Below are 21528 nucleotides of genomic sequence, written 5' to 3' on the forward strand. Positions count from 1 at the left end.
AGTTGTGAACTACATGGTTGTTAAAACACGGTTTGTTTACATTGTCAAATTGTTGTTTGATCATTTTACTTGCTGAGATGTGTCATCTCACTCTTGCATTGTTTGATGCAGGCACTTGAATCTTGCTTGGGGAAAGGTGGGAAGTAGTAGCACGGTCACTACACATTTAAATAAATGTATGACTGCTTAGTAATGATGTTAAACATGGGTTCAAGTCTAGGGGATTAATATGTTCTAGCCTTCATGATAGTCGAATTTGCTTTTAGGTTGGTTGGATTCCCTTTCTTTTTATTTGGTCATGAATATTCATTACTATCTCTGCATTTTGTTTATGCTATGTGGATTATCTCTCTTTTACATTATGTATAATCTTTATGTTCCTCTCGTTATGCTACTTTCAAAGGAGGTGCTGCCGGATTTTGCTTTACTTTCTGTCTCTATTTCTTTTCTTATGTTGTTTAAGTTTTGTGGGAAGGGTATTTGGTAACATTCATTGTGTGGGAGCAATGGGGTGTTACAGTTGGTATCAGAGGAATAGGCTGTAGGTCCTAGCAAGTGGAATAATAATAAATTGACACACTGCACATGTAGGATGGGTTTCCTGCTTTACTATTGATATATTATGTTATTGTCTGTACTGGTTTGACATTATTCGATGAGGTGCTATGCCAATCTTATTTACTTATTTTCTCACCCCTGTGGCTGCAGCTATGCCACCTCGTAGGGCTCGTGGCAGCCCGCAAGTTCCTAGTGGGGACTCGATGAGTCCGGCGGCAATGTTAGCCACGATGCAGGCCATGTAGCAGGAGTTGGCCATTCTGAGGCAAGCTATTCCCGTTGCCCCTGTGGATGCTGCTCAGGGTGCGCGTGGTGGGGGAGTGCCCGGGGGCGCTGTCCCTGCGGGTACTGCTCCAGGTGGCGGGGCTGGGGTGCCTCTTCCCGTCAGTGGTCTTTCTCTGATGCAGTGGATGGGCATGAAGTTGGACACTTTTGATGGTAGTGGTACTCTGGTTGAGGCGGTGGATTGGCTAACTTACGTGGAGGATAAGATGAACATCTTTGAGATTATGTATGGTGATCGTGTTTGCTTTGGCACATAGCTGCCGAAGGGAGAGGCTCAAATTTGGTGGAGAGGCATGCAGACAGCTCACTCCTCTTCACTAGGAGTCCTGTCCTGGGATGTTTTCGTCAGGCAGTTCGAGAGGAGGTTCTACCCGGTCACCTTCCTGGAGAAAATGAAGATTGATTTGCAGTCCTACAAGCAAGAGAAGAAGTCTGTCACAGAGTATGAAGTGGGCTTTAACAAGATGGTCCACTTTGTTCCTCATGTGGCTTACAATGAGATGGAGAAGGCAAGCCAGTTCTGTTAGGGCCTGAAACCATCTATCAGGCATGCCCTGGGAGCCTTTCTGTTGGTGGATTTCTGTACTACAGTGGAGCAGGCATTAGGTGTGGAGATGCAACACCAGTACACCATGGAGTCACAGAAGTCTTCGGGTGTTGATCAGCCTCGTGGCCAGGATGCGAGGAGGGGCAACACTGGGGGTCCGGCCCACAAGAGGGGCAAGTCTTAGCACCAGCGTCACCACCCCTACGTTGGCAAATCCTCTGAATCGGGTACTTCAAGAGGAAGTACTCCGAGGTATCGGGCTATTCCTAAGCCTGGACTAGGGCTGGTGTGTTCCGTTGTGGTGATGCGCTTCGCCGTGCCGAGTGTCAGTGGAGTGGCACGTGCTCTATCTGCAGCCAAGATCACAAGGATGTGGTGTGTAGGAGGAATCCCAATGGGAAGCTCAGATGGGAGCCAGTGACTTCCTCCTCTTCTCAGGGCACTGTCAATATAATGTCAAGCGTTGAGTAGCAATTTTCAGTTCCACTCCCTCCGCAACAGTTCTATGTGCCTGGGGCTTCTCAGTTCGTGCGTTTAGGGTTTTCCTTAGTATCTGGCTGTGCCTACTCTTGCACCGACTACTCCTATGCCGTCTCAGTTTGGAGCTCCGCGTCTGCCTCACCCGACGGCTCAGTGGGGTTCTTCTGTTAACTTCACTCCGGGAGCTTCTTCTTCTGCGGGTATTTCCGGAGCTTATGTGCTACCCTCTGCAGATGGTAGAGAGCAAGGAGACGTGGTGACAGGTACGATCTCAGTTGATTCGTTTGTGGCCCATGCTCTTTTTGACTCTGGCGCTAGCTATTAGTTTGTTTCGGAGAATTTTGTGTCGCGGGCTAGTCTTTCGGTGCAGAGGTTGGGTCACTCAATTTTGGTTAGTTCTGCTAATGGCTCCATTAGTAGCTATTCAATTTGTTAGCGGTGTTCCATCATTCTTGCTGATGAGGTCTTTTCGGCCAATCTTGTTGTGATTTCCTTGGGGGCATTCGATGTTATCTTGGGTATGGATTGGTTATCTCAATATTGTGCAGTTATATCCTATTTTTGGAAGACAGTGTTATTGTAGGCACCGTCAGGTAGGGAGGTGATATTCTTGGGAAGTTCTCCAAAGTTCATGTTATCCTTGTTGTCATAATTGCTTCCAGATCATCAGTCAAGGAAGTCGGGAATTCTTTACTCCATGGTGGTGGAGGGTGAGGCTGCCTTGCGGGTGCAGGACATCCGTGTGGTGTGTGACTTGCCGACGTGTTTCTAGCGGAGCTTCTAGGTATTCCACCGGAGCACGATGCAGCTTTTGAAATCAATCTAATTCTGGGTACGCAGCCTATTCATACGGCCCTGTATCGGATGGCTCCAAAGGAGCAGGTTGAATTGAAGCGGCAATTGGATGATCTGCTGGCTAAGGGTTTCATTAGGCCTAGTAGGTCGCCTTGGGCTTCCCTAGTACTGTTTGTTGAGAAGAAGGATAAAACAAGAGGTTATGTGTGGATTATCGTGCTTTGAATCAAGTGACAATCAAGAATACATATCCACTACCCCGTATTGAGGTTCTCTTTGAGCAGTTGAGGGGTGCCTAGGTGTTCTCCAAAATTGATTTGAACTCTGATTATCATCAATTGAGGATTCATGAGGAGGATATTGAGAAGACAGTCTTTTGCACCAGGTATGGGCATTACGAGTTCATAGTCATGTCTTTTGGCTTAACTAATGCCCCTGTCGCTTTTATGGAAGCAATGAATAGGATGTTGCATGAGTTCTTGGATGACTTTGTGGTCGTGTTCCTGGACGATATTCTGATTTATTCAAAGATCGAGGCAGAGCATGAGCGGTATCTCCATCTCGTTCTGGGTGCTCTTAGGAAGAATCAGTTTTATGGCAAATTGAAGAAGTGTGCCTTTTGGCTGTCTGAAATGGCTTTCCTTGGTCATGTGATTAATCAACAGGGCATTGCGGTTGATCCCAAGAATGTCGCGGCTGTGGTGGAGTGGAAGAGACCTTCTAGTGTCTCTGAAATTCGAAGTTTCTTGGGGCTCGCTGGATATTATCGATGCTTCGTACCAAATTTTTCTAGCACTGCTAAGCCTTTGACTAGACTCTTGGAGAAGGGTGTTCTTTTCGTCTGGTCCAGCGATTGTGAGGTCAGCTATCAGACATTGAAGAACAAGTTGGTGAACGCCCCTATCCTAACTTTGCCTAAGAATGGTAAGCGTTTCACAGTTTATATAGATGCTTCTTGAATTGGTCTTGGCTGTGTGTTGATGCAGGAAGGCAGAGTGATCGCTTATGGCTCAAGTTAGTTGAGGAAGCATGAGGGGATTTACCAAACTCATGATCTTGAATTGGCCGCGGTGGTCTTTGCTCTGAAATCATGCAGGCATTATCTTTATGGCGAGTCTTGTGACATTTACACCGATCATAAAAGTCTCAAGTATATTTTCACTCATAAGGAGCTGAATTTGAGGTAGCGTCGGTGGCTCGAATTGATTAAAGATTATGATTTGTCCATTCATTATCACTCGGAGAAGGCAAATGTGGTGGCTGATGCCCTTAGCAGGTCCGGGGTTCCAAAAGTGGCATTGCCTTTGATCGCTGATCTGGACCATTTGGGGATCGCTTTGTGCTATGTCGGCACCGCTAGTGAGGAGACTCGGATGCTTATTCAATCCTCCCTCATGGAGAGAGTGCGTGCGGCTCAGCAGCAGGATCGATTATTGCAGGAAGCTCGAAAGAGGGTTGGCGATGGTAAACCCCGGGAGTTCACCATTGATGAGAATGATTTGGTTCGTTTCAGGGGCTGTCTTTGTGTGCCTCAGAAATCAGAGGTGAAGATGGATATCTTGAGAGAAGCTCATAAAACGCCTTACACCGTTCACCCTGGCGAAACCAAAATGTACAGAGATTTGAAGCAAAACTTCTGGTGGAAGCGGATGAAGGTTGGCGTTTCTAAGTATGTGGCCGCCTGTAAAGTATGCCAGCGTGTGAAGGCCGAGCATAAGAGGCCTGCAGGTTTACTGAAGCCATTGGAAATTCCAGAGTGGAAGTGGGAGCATATCACCATGGATTTTGTGGTGGGCTTACCTTGTTCTCCTCAGGGCAGGGATGCTATATGGGTGGTAGTGGATCAGTTGACTAAGTTTGCGCACTTTATTCCAACGAAGACCACAAATTCAGCTTCAGAGTTGGTTCTCTTGTATATGAAGGAAGTAATCAGGCTTCACGGGGTGCCTAAGTCCATTGTTTCTGATCGAGACTCCAAATTTGTATCCAAATTCTAGGAGAGTCTTCACAGTGCATTGGGTACTAAGCTCTCGCTTAGTGTTGCTTTTCACGCTCAGACTGATGGCCAGTCAGAGCGAACTATCCAAACCTTGGAAGATATGCTGTGTGCTTGTGTTCTGTCTTGGAAGGGTAGCTGGGAAGATCATCTCACATTGGCCGAGTTTGCTTATAACAATAGCTACCAGGCTAGCATCAAGATGGCATCATATGAGGCCTTATATGGCAGGCGGTGTATCTCCCCTCTGTGCTGGGAGACTATGGGAGAGAGATCTCTGGTTGGTCCTGATTGGGTTCAGCAGACTTTTGAGAAGGTTCGGGAAATTCGTCAGAATATTTTGGCCGCTCAGAGCCGTCAGAAGAGTTATGCTGATGAGAGAAGGCGGTACTTGGAATTTGCAGTGGGTGACCAAGTCCTTCTCAGGGTATCACCTACTAAAGGAGTTGTTTGGTTCAGTGTCTCTGGAAAGCTTAGCCCAAGATACATTGGACCGTTCACTATCTTGGCCCAGGTGGGCAGCTTGGCTTATCACTTGCAATTGCCGGATTGCATGGCAGGGGTGCACCCGATATTTCATGTCTCTATGTTGAGGAAGTTATTGCGGGATCCGGACCATCAGATTGAGATGGAACCAATTGCTGTGCAGCAGGATCTAACTCTAGAGTGTTGTCTGGTGCGTATTTTGGAGTCCTCGGAGCGTGTTATGAGGAAGAGATCAATTAAGTATGTTAAGGTCTTGTGGACTAATTAGTCTAAGCACGAGGCTACTTAGTAACTTAAGGAGCTGATGCGGTAGAAGTATCCCGAACTTTTCGTTCTGGGTGAGTTTTGTTGATTCTTTAATCCGTTATTTGTCGTTCCGATAGAAGCGTCGGAATTCGAGGTCGAATTCTTTTTTAAGGGGGTAGAGTGTGATACCCAATTTTCAAAAAAAGAGAGAAAATTGAAGTTTATTCTTTTTATTTCTTTGTTTTCTCTTCCGGGTCCTGTGCTACTGAGGTTTGGATCTTTTTTTAAGAAGCATTCACCAGTAAACCAGTATAATTCTTGTTGGACTTGTGCGCTGGGGTCGGAAGCAGACATGGGAGCGAGTTTGGGCAATGGATCTTGATCCGGCGGTGGGAAGCCCACTAGCCCCACCCCCTTAACCCTAGTCGCCCTCTCCCCTATTCCCCTTTTGTTGCAGCCGCCCCTCCTCTATTCCCCTTTGTTGGTCGCCGCTCCTCCCCCATCTCTCCCACTCCTTCTTCCCCAAGTGATTGCAGCACCACCCCCTCAACCCTAGCCGCCCCTATCTCCTCCCCTCCAAGGTGCAGCCCTTCCCGCTTGGTTCTCCGTCGTGTGGTTGCGAGCACTTCCATTGGAGTTTGGAGGGAGGAAGAAGGAAGAAAGGAAGGAGGAAGGGAAGAACCTAAGGTGATTTTGTGATCATCTTTTTTGTATTTGTGCTGCAATCCAATTGGTTACATGTTTACCTATGCGAATCGGTAGAGGTGATGTCCAGATTTTTTTGTGGGTGGGCGAACAGCTGTAGTATTATCTGTTTCTAGGGGTTTTTCGTGGGTAATTAGTGGTAATCAGTATGAGAATCATGTAGAGCTTTGTCATACCTTTTCAACGAGTACTTATGCGCTTGATTCGGAGTTATATTTTAGGAGATATCGCTGTTTGAATCTGGGTATGTTGCTGTCCAAAAACAGATTGCAGGGGTTATCTTGTGGATGGTTTTGGGCTAATTAGATGTTGGAATTTAATTATAATTTGTATACAAAACTTGTGTGGAATTTTATGTAGATGCCTCTGGAGTTTTTGTTTGTTACCACTGCTGTCATAATTTTAAAGATATGAAATTGTTAAGCAGCGCCGCTGCAGTTTGGTGGGTGTTGGGGAGAGTGGTCGCCCGCGGTGGGGTTTGAATTGTGTGTAGGTGCGGCATCGTTTATGAGCGTTGTTATGTGAAATCTGTGCACTAAGTTGTGTGTCAAAAATAAGTGGTGGACTTTCAGATCATACTTAAGGCCTTGTCTAAACTTCCCCGGTGAAGGCACGTAAAATAGTGGTGGTTTATATCGTTGATTGATTTATGTGTTCTATACTTGATCACATCCTTTTCAAATGTATTTATTCTCGTACTCCATTGTGGGAACTGTTGCTCGATGTTATTCACGTTCCATTATTTACTTATGTTGAAGATGTTGATCGAGCAAGTTACATGTGTTAATTATCATTTTGAAGAAGTGGAAGTTTATTTTTACCACATGTTGGGTGGAGGGTTTCATGTTGTTGTCATGCATTGTGCATCCATCATCCCTTGCATAGAAGTTTTGTCGCGATCATATGGTCCGACGTACCGGTACAATCAGCATCATACGTTGCTTGAGGAGGGGTATGATGTAGCTTCATACCCTTAGAGGTATGAAGGCAGAAGTCATTACTGCATCTGTAGCCATGTGCATTCATGGGTGGAATGTGGGGCCTATTATGGCTATGTGGTTATTGTGGATCTTCACTTTGTGTTTCATTTTGGAACTGAGTAGTTGATATCTTGTTTACTTTCTGCATCTTAATATTCAAGAAGGAAGTTGTGAACTACATGGTTGTTAAAACACGGTTTGTTTACATTGTCAAATTGCTGTTTGATCATTTTACTTGCTGAGATGTGTCATCTCACTCTTGCATTGTTTGATGCAGGCACTTCAATCTTGCTTGGGGAAAGGTGGGAAGTAGTAGCACGGTTACTACGCATTTAAATAAATGTACCACTGCTTAGTAATGATGTTAAACACGGGTTCAAGTCTAGGGGATTAATATGTTCTTGCCTTCATGATAGTCGAATTTGCTTTTAGGTTGGCTAGATTCCCTTTCTTTTTATTTGGTCATGAATATTCATTACTATCTCTGCATTATGTTTATGCTATGTGGATTATCTCTCTTTTACATTATGTATAATCTTTATGTTCCTCTCATTATGCTACTTTCAAGGGAGGTGCTGCCGGATTTTGCTTTACTTTCTGTCTCTATTTCTTTCCTTATGTTGTTTAAGTTTTGTGGGAAGGGTATTTGGTAACATTCATTGTGTGGGAGCAATGGGGTGTTACAGCACCGGACTGTCCGGTGCCACTTGAAGACAAGCCTCCAACGGTCAACTACTCTAGAACCCTAATGATTGGGTAACGTGGCTGGGACACCGGACAGTGTTCGGTGGCGCACCGGACTGTCCGGTGCGCCCATCGACAGCAGACTGCCCAACGGCTATGTGGTGGTTGAGGGCTATAAATACCCCCCAACCACCACAACTCCAAGTATCCAAGTTTTCTGAGTTCCACATTCAATACAAGAGCTAGTGCATTCACTCCAAGACACAAATCAAAAGATCAAAGCCTCTCCAAGTGCCAAAATTCATTCCAACCTCCTAGTGACTTGAGAGAGTGTTTGTACGTGTTCTTTGCACTCTTGTTGCTTGGATCGCTTTCTTCCTTCCTCATTCTTGTTCCCAAGTGTTTTGTAAACAAGGCAAGAGACACCAATTGCCTAGTGGTCCTTGCAGGGTCTAAGTGACCCGTGAGAATTAAGGAGAAAGCTCACTCGGTCTAAGTGACCGTTTGAGAGAGAGAAAGGGTTGAAAGAGATCCGGGCTTTGTGACCACCTCAATGGGGACTAGGTTCTTTAGAACCAAACCTCGGTAAAACAAATCACCGTGTCATCCGCTTTATTTCTTGGTTGATTTGTTTCCCCCCTCTCTCCCAGACTTGGATTTAATTCTAACGCTAACCCCGACTTGTAGTTTGTTGTTTGAAGTTGTAAATCTCAGATTACGCCTATTCACCCCCCTCTAGGCGACTTTCAATATGTATCTAGAAGTATACTACCTATGTCGCCTCCAGATGCCTAGGTCTTTGTCGTGTCCTTCTCCGACAATGAACAGGTATGCCTGCCTCTTCCCTTCCCTTACTGCTCTACAAAACCTTGGAAGTGGGGGAGGCGAGGGATGGGGGTCCCTAATTTGCTACCGATGGCACTTGTTCGTTGGCTCGGCATCACCTGTCTACAAGGCCTTTCCCTTACCACGATGTTGACTAGGTATGCTTCTACCACTTCTATGTACCTATCACCCATCCTTTTGTCATTGCAAAAATTATTGTGTTGTTCTATGTTGTTTTGGATGTTAGTTTTTTGTTGTGCTAAGGACTAAACATAATTTGGTTGTGTTAATACTTTATTTATTGTCTGAACATGGTTTGTGTTCTTCTGATGATGGCTCATGGATCCTGCAAAATAGGTGTTAGGATTTGGAGATCCATGAGGGCACTACCACAGGGTGCTCGTCCATTGTGTTCTTGGCTCTTACATGCATTAGGTCGTTTATGAGACCACGTTAGTGCAATGGACTCCATGGTGTTTGAGGTTGCTTAATTGGATGGAGCAGCAATGATTTGTCATGCTAACAGTAAAAAGAAAGGTTATTTGTTGGTTTTAAACGTTAGTAATTGCTATGAAGTACCATAATTTGTATGGAGCGCATCCAGTTTTTATTGATGCCTGACTTTAGCAACCTTTAGCAACCACTCCATATTTTGATCTATCTTTTTTTATAAGTTTGAGTTCATGTGACTTATTTTAGAAACTTGAGCTCACAAACTTCCTCTTATTTGGTCTCTGTATGGTGGAATTATGTCATTCTATAATCTCTGTTCGTTCAGTCATTCATTGTGAACTCTCTTCTAATCGCTCCCTGCATTAGCCATGTTGTACCAAGACATATTGGATGGAATAAACAACAACATCAATTAGTCAAAAAAATATTATGCGGAGAGCGGAGACAATCAATAAAAGATCTTGAGATCTTTTTGGTGGATAGTTTACATGGGTATTATTGTGAGCCGTCGCAACGCACGAGCAACCGACTAGTATATATATGAGTTTAATTAAGCTATTTGCCATGATTTGCTAAACTTTTAAAACCACATAGGTTTGCTCCAAAAATGTGAATTTAAGGCAAGCAATTCTACTGTATGATTTACCTAGTATGCATGCAATTAAATTGAAAGTAAATACCAATTGAAAAGATCTATGATAACTAGCATAAGGCAAATCAATTGAAAAAACAACACAATTAAAAGCAAGACTGTTGGACCTGCTGACAGGCAGGCCCAAGCATTCGGGGACAAACATGACTCAGGTGCACGACAGAACGTTAGGTAGGGCACTGTAGTGTCTTGTTATCTCTGTCCCATCCATCTACAGAACAAGGGTATTTATAGGGCACCTGGGGCAGATAGACTTAAGTACTATTATGTTCTCGGTTACCTGTTGCATTTTCGGAATATTCCATACAACGAGGTCATTACAGTACAGTAAAACCCATCAACCTGTCCATACCTAAAACTATGCCTCTCTTGGGGCTTACAAGTGGGGCCTCCATTAGCGAGTGGAGCCTAGCCCCGACAAGGCGGCATGAGGCCTTTGCGCATGGTTATGCTCTCCACCTTGTGGTGACCGCCAAAGACACCTCCCCCAGGATCTTGCATTTGCTTGCTGAGGGGCATTCGTCTGCTGTGGCCTTGTTGGCGACAAGCCCCCTTCTTATGTTGGCCTTCACGTGGTCTATAACACCCCTGGTGTTAAGCATGCTCGTACATTTCATATGCATCATGAAAGCATCATCATATGCATCATTAATCTTTCACCACTTACATGAGAATCTTGAATTGTTTGTTGTTTGCTGTGAAGTGATTTCATGCTTGAATTAATAGAAAGCCTATGTTCTATAATCTTAGATTATTAATGAGTACTTGTGTGTATAGATAAACCCACTTTAAGAAATTTAGGTTTTTATTCGTTAGTCTTTCAACTTTTATTTTCATGTGATGATAGTTTCTTAAATTGTATGTGATTGTGTGGCATAGTGAATGTTTTGCTTAACAAGTAAGGATGTTACTGTTGATCACTTGTTCTCAAATGATGTGAATCAAGAACAAGGCAACACAATTGTTAAGTATTAAGGACCTTCTTCTTCCGAAGCATTATCTCCCCATGGATATAATGATCATTAGACGACGGTCATGAAGGACATGCCTTCATCATCTTATAGATAAACAAGAATACATAGAGATGAAAATAGCTAGTATAACTCATTGATTCATTCATATTTGCATTCTGTAAAATATGCATGAGTATTAATAGAATCTGTATTACATTGATACCTTCAACTTACTCGAAGGTGTTGACGTGAGAGTGATTACAATCCAGCGTGAACAGTATGGTGCTACTGTTCATCTATTTATAGGCACGGGACGCAGCCCGAGTAAAAGTACATTTATGTCCCTGACATTTACCTATAATCATAACATGAATCATTAAGGACTAGCTAGTCTTTTTCCCTTCCGGCTAGCATCATGTTCAGTCTTCATCACCACTATAATCTGAAGCTATTACTCTTCGGCTATAGCTTCGGCGTTCATTCTTATCATCTTTGGATCATATCTTCACCTCGTATGCCTTTGTCACGGGAAAACCTCCATCCTAAAGCCGAAGCTGTCGGGGTTTAGAGTTCGACCACACACCCAGGGATACCCTTGCGGTGCTTTTGGGTAGGACGGTGCTGTTGATTGTAGCTCGATGGTTCGTGCTAGGTGCACGAGAAAGAGACAGGCGATTTTCTGCAGGTTCGGGCCGCTTTGAGAGGTGTAATACCCTACTTCCTAGGATGGGTCTATATGTGGTGCGTTACAAGTGGCGTCTGCTAAATGGAGAAGGGCTAATGAGATGAAAATGATGGGGTTCCCCCTGGCCTTATATACACGACCGAGGGTCACTCCCTACATACATGGTGATGACGTTCTTCCAGCATATCCCCTAGCTAATATTGAACTAACTTAACCAATCTCCAGAAAAACCCGCCGACTCTTCCTTGAACTATCCTGACATTCGAGGGCGCCAGGCACCGGAAAGTCGGACGATTTCTTTAGATTATGCATGATCTGACAGACAATCTGGACATGAGTCCATTACCTTCTCGGGTCAGCCCATTCCACTCGTAGTCTTTGCCCGGCCCACGATGAGACAGCCTTGCGGAGTAACTGGTCTGTGGCCCCGTGCAAGGATCTTTTGCCTTCTGGTGGACCCGAGGGATATCTGTCGCCCACAAGCCCCCAAGCTTTGAGTTGATTTAGAAATAATTGGCCCAAAGATTCTTGGTCTGGCCTATGGGTTTGTTGTATGTCCTAATTTCTGTTTTGCTATTGGGTGTAGCCCCCGAGCTTTGAGTGGATTTTAGAAATAATCCATTCAAAGGTCTTCATTTTCATGCTTTCGAAATAAGCATTTCATCTTCAAGGTATCGTGAATCTATTGGGTACACCGAAGGTGCACCTAATGGGTGTAGCCCCCGAGCTTTGAGTGGATTTTAGAAATAATACATTCAAAGGTCTTCATTTTCATGTTTTTGAAATCAGCATTTCGGCTTCAAGGTATCGTGAATCTATTGGTGCACCCAATGGGTGTAGCTCCCGAGCTTTGAGTGGATTTTAGAAATAATCCATTCAAAGGTCTTCATTTTTATGCTTTTGAAATCGGCATTTTCAGAATAACCATGTGATGCCATCTGTCCCTGCCTTGTTAGGTTTAAAATGAATTTGATCGATGACAAGTTGGACATCTGGCTAGTTGAGACAGATAGCCTTTGGCTGGACACCGCCCTGCTCTGAACTTCAATACTTCTATTGATTGGACTTGCGCTATAGTAACCACATTTGGACTTCCTCCCGTCTCAGCCGATCTCCTCCTTTTGTCGTGGTACATTCATTGCACATATTTTGTAGATATTGTTCCTTCAGGAAATCTTGAAAATTCTGGGCGACACACCCAATGGGTGTGCCCAAGGGGTGTCTTGGTGCATAGAGTGTTTATCGTGTTGTCCTAAAGTAGTAACTTGATGTGACAGAGAGGTGTAATCATTTTCCTGAGCAGTTGACTTGGGTCCAATTGGTGCTGTGTTACGCGAAACGACGCTAGTTGCCTGACTCATTTTTAGGCGGCTTGAATTGCTTATTGAATTCTTGCGACTGTTTGGCGAGCGGGGTAGGAAGTGGACGGTTACCTCTCGGCCTCTTTAAATAGCCTGCTTGCCCTAGCTGTTTTCTTCACTCGTTCTTTGATCACTTGCTTTCTTCTTCTTCTTCTTCACTCCCTCACTTTCCACCTGACTATGGGCAGAGGTAAGAGGGGAAAAGGCTAGCCTCGCCGTGCCGATGGCAAGCGCAAGCGCCCCCCCAAGTCCTCCCTCAGAGGATTTTGGCGACTCGGAGTACTCAGAGGAGGCTTCCTCCAAGTATGGTCGATCACCCGCTCCCACATCCCCCGTCGCGTCATCCGTGGACTCGGATGACTCCATGGGGTTTTCCACTGTAGCCCGAGCGTACTAGCGCTCCATCGAGCGTGCCGGGCTCGACAGATCGAATGACTCAGAGGAGGTCTCCTCGGAAGAGGTGGACTCCTCCGACTCTTCTGAGGAGTGGAGCGGCGGCAAAGGTGACGGCGTGGAGGACGATGGCAGCGGCGGCGACGATGATGGCAAGGGCGGTAGCACCGACGACGGCTAAGGTGGCGACGGTGATGGCACGATGAGGGCGACAGCAAGGGCGATGGCGAGGGTGATGGTGACGGCAAGGGCGACAGCGACGACAGTAAGGGTGGTGGCCATGGCGGCAAGGGCGACGGTGATGGCAGCATGGATGACAACGATGATGGCAAGGGCGACGACGTCGATGGCAAGGCCAGTGGCATAATGATGCTGGTTTAGATATTAGTATAGATAGCAGTAGTAGTAGTAGTAAGTAGTAGTAAATATTAGTGGATTAGAGTAGTATTAGTATAGCATAGTGTAAGTAGTAGAGTAGTGTAATGTAATGTAATGACCAGGGGTGGAAGAGGCCAACTCATAATGAGTCGGTTTCAAGTTTGTGACGAACTCCCCTTTATGAATAAAGAATGTAGTTCTTTGCTAATCCACCATTGCATGCTTTTTGTTTGCGTATTAGTGGCTCGCTAGCATTTTAGAGGTAATGCCTAATTGATGATTGTGATCTCCGCTTTTCCGAGTTATGATCTGGCATTCTTTGCGCCCGACTCATCGAGCCAACTTATATTTATGCTGATGTATCCCCTTGAGTTCTGAACCCTAACCCTTGCTTTTTTCCTCTGCCACTTCTCTGTTTTTTGAGTTCTTGAGCCTACCCACTTCGCTCGAGAGATTGCGATGGCCCCCAAGAGGAAGAGATAGAGTGTTGCTGTCCCAATCATTCTGCCCATCGATCCTAATAGCCAGCTTCCATTTGCCGGTAACCATATGTCCGTTGTTTCTGAGTCCGATCTCTTGCACCTTGTCGAAACCGGGGTTCTGCCGCCGAAGGAGCTATGTTCCTGGCGAATCTGGCGCGGGGTCACCGTTCCAATAGAGGACACTCACGAAGTTGTCGTTTTCGTGCCTTTCCTCATCTGAGGGCTCGCCCTGCCAGCTTCTCCCTTTTTCCGCGGCCTCCTTGATTTTTACGATCTGAATCTCACACATTTAAATCCCAATTCTATTCTTCAAATTGCCATTTTTGTGCACCTCTATGAAGCTTTCCTTGGAATCCTTTCTCATTTCGGGCTCTGGAAATATCTCTACCACTATCGGCCCGGGATGGCCGGAGGACAGCATCAACTTGTTGGTGGTGCTAGTTTAGAGCTTCGTCGGGGCAGGAAAATAGAGTATCTTGATATCCCCCTGAAGGACAGCATTAAAGGATAGCGCCTTGAGTGGTTTACTATGGAGAACTACAACAAGTCCCTCCCTCCTCAATCGGGGAGGCAGCCCGATGTCCGCACGCCCAGCTGGACAGAGTCCCCCATAGGTTTAGAGCTAACCGAGTCCTAGGTGTTGTTTGCTAAGATATGCTCACTGAAAGAAAAATGCCTGACTGTTGAAGTTGTGGTCGCTAACTTTGTTTTCAAGAACATCCAGCCCCTGAAGGATAGAGTTTACGCAGCTTATCTGTACACCAGGGTCAAAGACCCTACCCGAATTACCAACAAACAAATTCTTGATGAGGACCTACTAAGCTAAATTGACTTGATGCTAAGGGGTAGGGTCTCAAATGTTGGTGCCCCCTTATCTTATTCTGCCTGGAATCTACCTCCATGGAGTTCCTTTTCTGATTTCATTTCCAACCCTCCTATTCAAGATGGCAGTCTGGGCCATAGAGTGCGACCCTCCATGGATGACATCGAGGCTTTCATCGCTCCATTTTGGGGTCTTCCCGAGGATGAGAGGCAGACCCACTTCGAGATGCCGCTAGTACCGATGAGGCTGAGATGAACGCTATCCTCAGCATGCTGGCTGGGGAATCATCCGACTCTGCCCGCACTTAGTTGATGGCTGTTGCGATTGGGTAGAACCTTGGTGAAGACAAGGAAATTTAGAAACCTGAAGGTGCCTGTTGCAAGCGATCACGCCGGACGGACCATCCAGCTACGCCTGGTGAGGGGAAAAAGAGAAAGAAACAACTCCGGTGGTTATCGTGCTTAGAACAAGATGCTGGCCCCTCGACGTCGCTCCTCAATGATGGCCCAGTGAGTACCACTCCCGAGGACGATGTTAGAGGTTGTGATGCTGCCAGGACTGGCGGTTGTGCGCTTGATGAGGATGAGGAGGAAGAAGAAGAAATTCCTTTGATTCGCAAGAACAGCCGTCGCAGCAGGAGCAGCGACATCTCAATGCAGGCCTTATCGGGACTTATCAGCCTCCAGGGGTTATCAATATCTAATTTTGACCATGCATTAGAAGAGATCATCCCTGAGAACCTTTTATCGAAGCCCCCTAAGGCTGACAGTTCCATCATCCGTTAAGAGGTCCCGGACGATGTTCCTTTGCCATGCGATGTCACACCCGGCTTTAAGGAACAAAGCCAGGTGCATCTCATACATGTGCCAAGAAGACAACATATATAATAACAAAGTGTATAGAGATAAATGTCATAAAACATCAGAGTATTTATTACATAGCGGAAGACTTATTATAAAATAATAGAATAAATATAAAACGAACTAAGGATCGTCGACGCCAATGTCAACTGAGAAACGCCACCTAGATCAGATCATACTCCTCGCCTTGTGGCTCCTCCTAAACCAACTGCTCTTCTCCTGTGGGGGGGGGGTGTGCGACAGCAAGGGTGAGCTCACACATGATCATAGCTCAACAAGTTGTGGGGAACCAGTGGACATAAACTCACAAAGGTGTGAGTTCATGTGATGTGTAAGGCTAATCAATGACAGAGGTTAAAGCTGAGCATTGCTTTTAAGTAGTTGGTCAAACTTTTATTAGCAGTTACTAAGTGTAAGTAAGTACCAAACCTTAAATAAAGTAATAGAACAAAATTAATAATAAACCCATGCAATGCAAATGACAAAATTGAATTTAAGTTCCATAATTTAAACATCAGAGAGTCCTGAGCTGCTCATGACCGTGAGCTCGGCTAGTATACCAGTTTTAAACTCTGCAGAGGTTGTACCCTTTACCCACAAGTCATGTTACCCATCTGCCAAGGGGTCGCGACTCCCATACACCTCTACCTAGGAAGCGCGGCAGGGCAACACTACGAGGCCTTTACCAAGTTCCACTAGCTTCCAAAAACCCGCTACAGTTTATGGGAAGAGCACTTGCAAGAATCCCCCGTCTGACCGCCATCGCAGCAAAATCAACCCGAGAACCTCCTTGCATGCAACTCCCCTACTGCCCTTTCCCCTTTCGGGTAAGGTAGTCTTCCACTAGCTTTCCTAATTAGTCAGCCAAGGGTGTCCCATTAAACCCTTGTGGTGGCACGTGTTTCTCAAGTTAAGCTCTATGTTCCAATTAACATTAATGAACTTGACATGAACATAAATAGAATAACAAGAATAATTGGAACATAGATATAATAAATGATTCTCCCAAAACCATGTAAAGCAATAGCAAACTACCCAAGTGATTCAGGGGTAAATAAGGTAATGAGATAAACAATCTAGGATGACCTATCGGGTCCCATCAAAATTAACCTAAGCATGAATAAGTGATATTAAAGAACATTATTGGGTAAAAAGTGGTCAAGGGCACAACTTGCCTTCAATGAGCTCCTGCTCCGCTACTTCAACCTGCTGCTCACCAGGATCCTCGGTCACGGGCTCTTCTACTCGCCACAATACAAACAAGCACAGTGCATATAGAGAAATTAACATTACACCAAACATATAAACAAAATACACAGTAATAATCTACACATTAACATAAAATTCTAGGAACAGGAATCATAATTTTTGGAGTTATAGAATTTAAGTTATGAATTTTCAAAGGTTTCATGTGTTTTAAATAGGATTAAGTGAGAAATACTTTTCTTACTGTTTTCATGATAAAACAGAGGCTCTAAGTGATGGAGAATTAAATTACAAAAATTTAGAAAGTGGAATGGAGTAAATTGGACTAAAAATGGATTTTCTATGATTTAAACAAGTTCTAGCATTTATTTACCTATTAAAAATCTATTTATAAGTTATTTTCTCTGGTTTTGTAATATTCTGGACTGGGCCCCAATTTCAGAGAAAGTCAGGGGTCACGGAGTAAAATTCTGCAGACACAGGGAATATCACTGGTGGACGGCAGGTTGAATCTCTAATTACCAGGGGGTTCTTTAACAAAAGTGCCCGCGAAGGGGTATGGTTGGATGTGAGTCGTCCGATTAGAATTCGACCGCCAGGATTTTACCCACGCTTTATACGCAATGGCAAACAATCCCGATCGGGGGATCGGGATCCAACGGCTTAGATTTTAAATACCCGAGATCTACTCCTATCCGTACATCGTCCGATCTACGGTCCGGATTCGTTTTCGACCAAAACGTTATTCTAGTTCTAATCTATGCCGTTCAATCCAGGATGGACGGCAGAGAGATCCTCATGCCCTTTCCCTTTCTCCTACCGGCGTCAACACGACGGCGCCTGACTGAGGCACGGTGGCGCCATTACCTCGGACCCGAATCCCATCACCCTGTGCCCGAAGCTCAAATCTACTAGGTGCAACACCATCACAGGGCCGAAGCGAATACAGAGCGGGGCGTACTCACCAGTCACGAGGGCGAAGAGGACTGCGCCCACGGTGCTGCGCAATCCACGCACGCCGATGACGAATTGATGCCGCCGTGCTCGCCGACTCGGTCCGCAAATGGGCTGGTCTCCTTCGCGGCAACCTGGCGAAGGTCTTCGAGTCAATTCCCGGCACTGGACAGCGACGGGGAACGCAATCGCGACGGCGGCGGCGGCGGGTTCGTTTCCCTCGACGAGCGCACGACGAACTGGTGGCTGAAGTTAAACGGTGAAAATGAGGGGGGAGAAGAAGACTCGGTCCGGTCCTTTATAAGCGCACGGGCGACGGACTTGGGCACAACGTCCACAGCCATGAAGATCGCGATGGCTCCCGCGGAGCTCGGGATTCGGTTGACGATGGAACTGACGAGGTCGGGCCACTGGTCAGTGCCACAGGGACGCGAGCGCGGATGTGAGACCGAGTCGTGGATAGCCGCTGACAGAAGAGGGCCCGCAGGTCAGCGAAGGGAGGAAAATCCACAAGCGCCTTAGAGGAGAGGCTGACCCAGGGGCCTGGGCTGTCGGCGCACGCGGGATGGAGTGGGCTGCGCGCGCGCTAGATTGACCAAGTGGGCCGAAATGGGAGTCTGCGGCCCATGTTAGGTTTTATTCTTTTCTCCTTTTATTTTCTGTTTTCTTCTTTCTCTTTTTTTATTCATAATTATTTGAATCCAGATTTGAATTTGAATATAAATTTCAGATTTGGGTTAAATTATACAAATTCAAAATCTAGTCTTGGAATAATATATTTTTAATTACTTATTTTATCCACACAATACTTATTTTCTTTTCCGTTCTAAATTCTAGAATTTCTTTCAAATCTTAAATTCCCATTTGGGTATTAATATATTTCTTTTTCATATTATTATATGTTGTCACAAAATGCACACAGAATAAAATCGAGCATGATGCATAATTTGGTAGTATATATTTTTATTAATTTGTTTTTGGGCATGATGTTCACATAAGATGATGCATAAAGATCAAACTCACATAAAGAGAAATTGTTTCTCTATTGGTATTATTTCTAGCAAATTACAAATGGGTGTTACAAATCCTACCCCCCTTAAAAATAATCTCGTCCTCGAGATTTAAGAAGATCTAGGGAACAGGTGGGGGAAATCTATGCGAAGCTCTTCCCCTCTCTCCCACGTTGCTTCATCTTCACCGTGGTGACTCCATTGCACTTTGCACATCTTTATCACCTTATTTCACGTGACTCGAGTCAATGTGTCAAGAATCTTGATCGGATACTCCGTGTAAGTCAAATCACCCTGAACACTGAGCTCTTCCATTGGTAACTGTTCCTCAGGGACACGGAGACACTTCTTCAGTTGAGATACATGGAACACATTATGCACATCCGATAGAGTAGCAGGTAACTCGAGTTGGTATGCCATCTCCCCAACTCGCCTAAAGATCAAGAATGGTCCAATATAGCGAGGGGACAATTTACCCTTAACTTTGAATCTCCTCATTCCACGAAGTGGTGACACCTTGAGATACACATAATCTCCTTCTTCAAATTCCAGTGGTCTTCTTCTATTATCAGCATAGCTTTTCTGTCTGGTTTGAGCTACCCTCAAATTCTCTCGTATTATACGGACTTGTTCTTCTGCTTCTTGAATCAGTTCAGGCCCAAAGAACTGTCTTTCTCTAGTCTGATCCCAATATAAAGGAGTCCTGCATTTCCTGCCATATAGAGCTTCAAAAGGTGACATCTTCAGACTGGCCTGATAACTATTGTTATATGAGAACTCAGCATACGGTAGACTTTTATCCCAACTTCCTCCATGCTGAAGGGCACATGCTCTCAACATATCTTCCAATACTTGATTAGTCCTTTCAGTCTGTCCATCAGTCTGAGGGTGATAAGCCGTACTAAAATTCAACTTCGTACTCATGTTCTCATGAAAGCTTCTCCAAAATCTTGAGGTAAACTGCGAACCTCGATCCGACACGATCTTCTTCGGTACTCCATGCGAACACACAATCCGAGCCATATATAACTCTGCTAGCTGAGAACCTTTATAAGTAGTCTTCATAGGAATAAAGTGAGCCACTTTAGTCAATCTATCCACAATCACCCATATAGCATCGTATCCTTTCTGGGTGCGAGGCAATCCAGTAATAAAATCCATACCAATCTCTTCCCACTTCCACTCGGGTATCTTCAGTGGGTGCAGTAGTCCAGCTGGCCTCTGGTGTTCAGCCTTAACTCTTTGACATACATCGCACATAGCCACATGTGTGGCCACATCTCTTTTCAATCCATACCACCAATATTTCCGCTTTAAATCCTGGTACATCTTGGTACTACCAGGATGAATAGAATAATCCGAATCATGGGCCTCCTTCAATATAGTCTCTCGAAGGCTTTCAATATCAGGAACACACATCCTGTCCTTGAACCATACAGTGCCTTGCTCATCCTCCGTAAATTCCGGACCTCGACCTTCAGTAATCAGATCCTTGATCTCTTTTATTTTAGCATCATCAAGTTGACCTTTGCGGATTTCTTGCTCCAAAGTAGGTTCCACATCAATAGTAACTCCTTCAGTATGAGCAACTATCCCCAGGTTAAGTCTCCTGAAATCCTCAACAATCTCATCGGGTAGCTGGGCAACAATAGCTGAATGAACATGCTCCTTTCGACTCAAGGCATCTACAACCAAATTTGCCTTGCACGGGTGATAGTGAATCTCCAAATCATAATCTTTAATAAGCTCCAACCAACGGCGTTGCCTAAGGTTGAGATCCTTCTGAGTGAATATATACTTCAAACTCTTATGATCCGTATATACTTTGCACTTGGTCCCCATGATATAATGAATCCAAATCTTAAGTGCATGCACAACGGCTGCCAATTCCAAGTCATGAGTGGGGAAGTTCAATTCATGTTTTCGTAACTGACGAGAAGCATAGGCAATCACATGTCCTTCCTGCATGAGCACACATCCTAAGCCTTGGCCACATGCATCACAATAGATATCAAATCCTCTCTGTAGGTCTGGCATAACCAATACTAGTGGCGACATCAACCTCTTCTTCAATTGATCAAAGTTGTCTTGACACTTCTCATCCCACTTAAATTCTCTTCCTTTCTCCAAAAGCGAAGTCATAGGCTTAGCAATCTTAGAAAATCCTTCAATAAATCTCCGATAATATCCTGCTAGTCCCAAGAAACTTCGAATCTTAGTAACTGTAGTGGGTACTCTCCACTCCATTATCTCCTTAACCTTAGCAGGATCCACTGATATTCCTCCATTAGAAATAATATGACCAAGAAATGGCACCTCGCCAATCCAAAACTCGCACTTGCTGAACTTGGCATATAGCTGGTTATCTCGTAGCTTCTGTAGCACCAATCTCAGATGTTCCTCATGATCGCTATCACTCTGGGAATAAATAAGAATGTCGTCGATGAACACCACGACGAATCTATCCAAGTACTCCATAAACACCTTATTCATCAAGTTCATAAAATAAGCTGGTGCATTGGTTAGTCCAAACGACATAACAGTAAACTCATATAATCCATATCGAGTCGAGAAAGCCGTCTTGGAAATATCCGATGGTCTAATCCTCATCTGATGGTATCCCGATCGGAGATCAATCTTCGAAAATACTCTTGCTCCTCTCATTTGATCAAACAAATCCACAATATGGGGTAACGGATACTTGTTCTTCACAGTAACATCGTTGAGAGAT

Source organism: Zea mays, chromosome 3 (assembly GCF_902167145.1).
Source record: "Zea mays cultivar B73 chromosome 3, Zm-B73-REFERENCE-NAM-5.0, whole genome shotgun sequence".
NCBI lineage: Eukaryota > Viridiplantae > Streptophyta > Magnoliopsida > Poales > Poaceae > Zea > Zea mays.